Below are 6,412 nucleotides of genomic sequence, written 5' to 3' on the forward strand. Positions count from 1 at the left end.
TTGCGTTAAAATAATGCATGAAATCAGAAGAATTCTTAATTACATAACCTATTATGATGAAACTTTTCATTTTAGAGAGGGATGTTCTCAAATTCAACAAAATTTGCCAATATAATTTTTGTTAGAGTAAAAGTATTTTTCTCTAACACCTTTAAATTTTATCTTGTTTTTAAATTTTTGTTGTGTTGTGGCATCATTGGTTTAAATTCTGTATATAACTTAAGGGAGTAAATTTATAACTCTTCAGATGTATATTACACACTAGCCCATTATCAAAGCACCCATAATCCTTTATCGTAAGTCCTTGGGTCCCTAACTACATTGTTCCTACCTTCACCCTCCCTTTCCTTCAGATAGCCTCAATTCTGTAGTCACATTTCTAAAGTTTGGTTTAGTTTTGTCAATTTTTTTTTTTATTTTTTCCGTCTATATTCCACATATGAGTGAAATCATAATTTGGGTTTGAAAAGGCAGATCTTTTTTGCCCTCACCTTACTTGCATGCCCAGACTTTATAATCTCAAAGGAATTGAAATCTCAAGGGAACTTGTGAATTTCCTGAGTTCTAGAGTTCTTGAAGGCATAGTGCCCTCCCTGGTGGCACAGTGGATTAAAACACAGCACTATGAAGCTATCTGCAAGTTTGATTCCCAGCCAGGGAGGTAGCCCACATGGTATGGCAGAATTCTCACATGCTGCCCACTGTTCCCCTCAGCAGTGTATTTCAGTCAATCTGTGTTCTGTTTCCCACTGTGTCTCTTGTGAATTCCCTCAGCCTCCACACCTCTGGCCTGAACCCCAATTGTTGTATGCATAAATAAATAAATGTTTTTTTTTAAAGCGTTATTTAGGGCATAGAAGAATGTAGGTGTTACAAATCCAAAGGTGGGAGACCAGGGACAGTGTCCACACTATACCTTAATTACCTACTATTACCTCTTGCTGTTCTTGTTTTTCTAACCTGACTTCCCAGACTTACCAAACTTCTGTACTTCCTAAGAATTCCAGGGTCCCTTGGACTCTTTGAAGAATCTTTCCACTAAGTTATTTTACTTTTATGTAAGTTGGACTTGTTTTTAGTTGTTTGTGATAAGGACTCCCTCATGTTCTGAATTGTGGACCTTCCTTCATGCACGATTCATCAATTGAAGCCCTCTGCCTTACTACCTCAGAATCTAGTTGGAAATAGAGTCTCTACAGGGGTGAGTTAATTAAAATGAAATTGTTAAAGTGGGCTCTACTCTAATCCAACTAGTGTCCATAGAAAAGAGGAAATCTGGACATACAAAAGTATTAGTGATACCTACATACAAAGTTAATACTACCTGAGGCTGCAGTATGAAAGGAGCCATCAAAATAAACCAACCCTACCAAAACCTTGATCTTCCTGAACTATACATAGCTTCCAGAACTACAAGAAAATAAATTATACTCTTTAAATTATCCAGTCTGTGGTATTTTATTATGGCAGCCCTTGCAAACTAATACAGACCCTGTTGCTAAAGGACCAAACATATGCTGTGGGCGTTGCCATTATAATGAACAGAAGACTACTAGTTCATCTAAATAATTTCTCATAAGGAGACTAATTTGGCCAGATAAGCTGCCTATCCAGTTATGGGTTGGGACATATTAAAAGGTATTTTGATTTAAATATTGAATGTTTCAATATACTCTTGACATGGAAGCAGTTCCTGTAAAGACATTTCCCCCTCCAAAATATAAACTATTACAAAAGATTTGCCAATGTTTCAATAGAGCATATAAAATCTCTTTTAACTTGTCAGTTTGAGTTTCAAATCTGTAAACCTTCACTTCAACCTACACTACATTGACATAAAATTTTCTTAATGGTTGACTTACGTGGGTGACTTAGCTGTTTCTATTTGAAATATTTCTTGGTGCCATTATGGTAATTATTATTATGGCAGTTGTCAAGAAATCAAGATGTACAATTTCCAAATATTTTTTGCTTCAATGAAGCTAAAACCATTTCCTGTGATTTCTATCAATCATGTCATTCTCTGAGTAATAGCTTTCTGATTTTTTCCCATGTCCCTTTGAATTCAACACAAGGAACTCCATGTTTTTCTCAGTTCAATACATCTGCTTTTTAATCTTTCATTATTTCAGTTTATACTCCCCATTTGAGACTAATTTTTCTTATTCCTCACCTCCATACCTCACCTGCTTCTCTTTACTACCTCAGAGCTTTTCATAAATAGTTGTATATAACCCAAAACAAAACCTATCATCTACCTTCCACCTAGAGACCATCAATAGGAACTGGTGAGTCATCTTTGAGTCCTCTTTCAACATCCAAATCATGTCTTAATGACTCTACTTAAATATTTTTCAAATTTTGTCCTCCATGCTTCACTGGCTTATTTCAGGATACGTATCTTGCTTGGGCTTTTGCAAAAACTCTTATTCTCAATTTCAAGAATTCTCCCTCACATCTGTTCTTAAAAGACTTACAGGTTGCTAGTGTTTTTCACCAAATGAATAAGAAACAGGTTCAATAGATAAAATATTTCAGTGAGTGAAAAATATTTTATGTACATTCTAGATAATGTAGAGATACTTATATGATATGTAGTTTAATTTTCTACTAGAAATATATCCAGATTTTTGGTGGAATTAAATGTATCAATGTAGTCACTTCCCAGCTCTTTGATTATTATCCAAATATTATCACCACTTCCAGATGTTTGCTACTGAATCACATTTCAGAATAACTGATTTAATCAATCAAACACGTTGTCATCTATGTAACTGGATTTAGTGCCAGTTACTCCAAAATCTAAAAACTGTTGAAGTGGTAAGTTTATTCCTAGGAAGAACTAGTAAGTTGAATGCTTAATTTCTCTTTTACAAAACCTAGTTTTTAAAAATATCTTTTCTATGATACAATGTTTTAAAGTCAAACTTTAGAGAAATATGTAGGCTAAATCTCATTCCTTCCATTTCTATAAATTACTTCAGGCAAATTGCTGAGCACTCCTAAGCTTTGTTTTCTCACATATAAAAGAGATATAATTATGCTGTTCATATTTTATTGGTCTTTTGGAAGGATGAAATGATATAATGTATATAAGCCACTCAGAGTGCCCAGCATGATATGCACACAATTAGTTGGCAGCTATGTAATACACACAATTATGTATTAATAATAACCCTTACTATTACTATGTAACCTATGTCATACTATAAAGAAGTAAAGAATTCAGGGTTAACTCAATTTCTAAATTAACTCAGTCCAATAAATATTAAGAATGTAATTTAGGAGGTTGGGTGACTAAATTTGGGAGCTGAGATGAAATAAATCAGAAAGTAGGTAAGCTCTTCCAGATGTCAAGCATAGGCAAAGGATGAGTGATGGTAATAGATGGGTTAAGGTGGCAAGACTTAACCCATTGACTTTGTTGATTTTGTTGAGTATTTACCTTGGAAACTCAGGAGAGACTGGGGAACATAAAAGCATAATTAAGAATGGAAAATTTTGAGTGGGATTATACAGAACAAAAGAAAAACAATTGGGAAACATTTAGAAGGCAAAAATAGAAAAAGTATCCCAGATAGGAATGTGAGAGAAAGCAACTATGACACATGGAGAGAAGGGCCTTTCGGGTAGGAATTATTAACATTAGCAGATACTCAAACTGTCTTAACCTATATTTCTTTTTCTGGATACGTGGATACATGCCATCTGTTGATCACCTGCATTTTTGAGGGGTCTTTGTTGTCATTAGTATGCTGCATTTTGGATAATGTTGCCCACCTTGTTTCCAATTTGGGCTATAGTCTCCCAGGTCTTACATGACTGATTTCATTTTGAGCCCAGAGGTGTCAGCTCATATGTCAGTCCCTCCAAATGGCCATCTCTAATTACTATATCTGAAAGGCTCTGACACACATACTCAGTTAATCTAGCCCTCATCACTCTCCTCACTATTTTTCAGTAGCATTTATCACAATCTGTAATTGCATTGTGTTTTTGTAGTTCCTCTTTGGGTGTCTCTAACCCCAAAATATAGGCTTCATTGGGAGGAGGGAAATTGCTGCCTTATTTACTGTTATATAACAGTGTCTAATGTTTGTCTCTTAGAGGAACGCAATAAATGTGTTAAAAATGAATGATGGCCAAGAACTAAAGCAAGAACTGAGAGTTCTTTCTCATTTGCTATGTGAGAGTATTTTGTCTTGGGATTTATCTTTTTTATCTTTTCTTTTGACCATGGATTTAATAAAAGACTCTGTCAAGATGTTCTGAGAACCCAGAAGGGGAACTTTCCAATTATAATGGGGATGTTTATGTCACTAAAAGACAAGATTCCACACGAAAAGGGCAAAATTAGTGGGTAAGATTTCTGAGGGTTAAACATGTCTAACTAGGTTTTCAGACACTATTGTAGGCTTACTTTCTTCCAGTTCTCCTGATGACATTTGAGCTCTCACTGTGACATGTGGGTTTGTAATGGTGTGTTAGTATTGTGGTCAGTGGGGAATGAACATCCGGAGAAGGGTATAGACACTGATAAAATTTATTACTGTGCTGGGCTCAAAATGAAATTTTGCCTTCTTCCATGATGCATGTGTGTAACAAAATAAGAAAAGATTTTTAAAATTCTGCAAGAGACTGATAAGTCTCTTCCTGCAATTGGTTTTTATCTGGAATACCTAGAGGGGATACCTAGTGTCACTAGCAATCATATTTTCTGAATTAAAAAGTAAGAAGCATGGTCCAACAAATTTATTCATATTCTTATGAGCACCAAAACACAGAAATAGTCTAAAAGCACCCATGATGTGTAGATGACAAAGATATGCTATCAGAGATATGCAAGGTGATGTGGAAACATAGTACATAAAAGGACTGCTTATTTTGAGAAGTCAGAGAGAGGCGCTTAGAGGAAGTGTTGTTTGAACTCTATAAATATAAGTAATTAACAAGCTGAGTGTAGAGTAGTGGGTATGGCAGGAAGAGAAAATGTGCAAATATATAAATATGTGAAAGTACATGATTTTTTGGGGAGTGAGAAATTGTATTGAGACAGTGATAAGAGATGGAGTTAAAAACATATTAGCATCTGCTTTTAAAGGATCTTATAAATCATTTTAAAGGACTTGAACTTTAAACTGAAGTTATTAGTGAACCGTTCAAGGTTTTTATAGAGACATATGAGCTCAGATCTATATTTTAGCCAAGGTAAATCTGACAAAAGATAAATTAGAACAAGGAAAGACTAGACACAGTGATCTATTATTAGGTTATTGCAGTAGTCTTGAGAGAAATGATGACAGCCGCTATAAAGATAGTGATGATGGCAAGAGGAAATAAATTGAAAGTTATTTAGGAGGTATAAACTATAAGGATAAATCTATATCAAGGGATACAAGAAGTGAGGAAAGATAGGAACTAAGGATGACTACATGCTTTCTATCTTGGGTAATTAGGATGAAGATATAGAAGACAGTCAAATTTGAAGCAAGAAAAGGAAAAAAGGGGGAATTGGTTTTGGTCAGGCTGAGTTGGCTTTGCTGAGGGATATGTATGTATGATACACAGTTGAAAATATAAATATGGCTTTGGTCTGAACTAGAGTAATGAATCTCAACTGATTTGAGATTTAGCTATGTTATAAATCACACTTAGAACCATAGCAATTGAGATCATGAAATAAAATGAGATGGTAAAAGGACAAAGGTAGACTCCTAAATAACAGTAACATTCAAGGAATGAAATACATTTGTGGCCATCTATAAAACTATATCCACAAACGAACTGCTTTTCTTTAAGAGGTAAAACCTAATTTTTCTCTTCTTGAGTGCTGAACTGAATTTCAGTGGCTTCCTTCCAACCAATAGAATCAAAGTAGAAGTGACAGCATATAATATAGAAGACTATTGTATAAATTGTGCTGCAACTTTTTTGTCTCTGCCTGTCTCTCTTTGTTTAATTTGGAAGAAATTATCTGCCATATCATGAAACCATTCAGGCAGCCAATGGTGAGAAGTTAAGGTTTCTGTTATACAGCTGGTGAGGAACTGCGACATCTGTAAAAACCTAGGCAGGAAATGAGTGAGACTTTATACCAATTGCCTTGTGTGTGAACTCACATGGAAGTAGATGCTACTCATCAACTCATTCAAGTCTTAGATGACTGTTGCCCCTGGCAACATCTTGGACTACAGTTTTGTCAGATACCCTGTGTCAGAAAGTCAATGCCTCTTCTCTGTCATGTTGCTTCTGAATTGCTGACCAACAAACACTGAGATAATTAATGTTTGTTGTTTTGAATTATTAAGTTTTAGGGAAACTTAATACAAGCAATAGATAATTAACAAATGAAGAAATATCAAAAAGCTAGAGGAGGTATAAGGAGAGAAGGAGCAGTGTTGAAAAAAATTGA

Source organism: Condylura cristata, unplaced genomic scaffold (genome assembly GCF_000260355.1).
Source record: "Condylura cristata isolate star-nosed mole 26May11 unplaced genomic scaffold, ConCri1.0 scaffold00002, whole genome shotgun sequence".
Classification (NCBI taxonomy): Eukaryota; Metazoa; Chordata; class Mammalia; order Eulipotyphla; family Talpidae; genus Condylura; species Condylura cristata.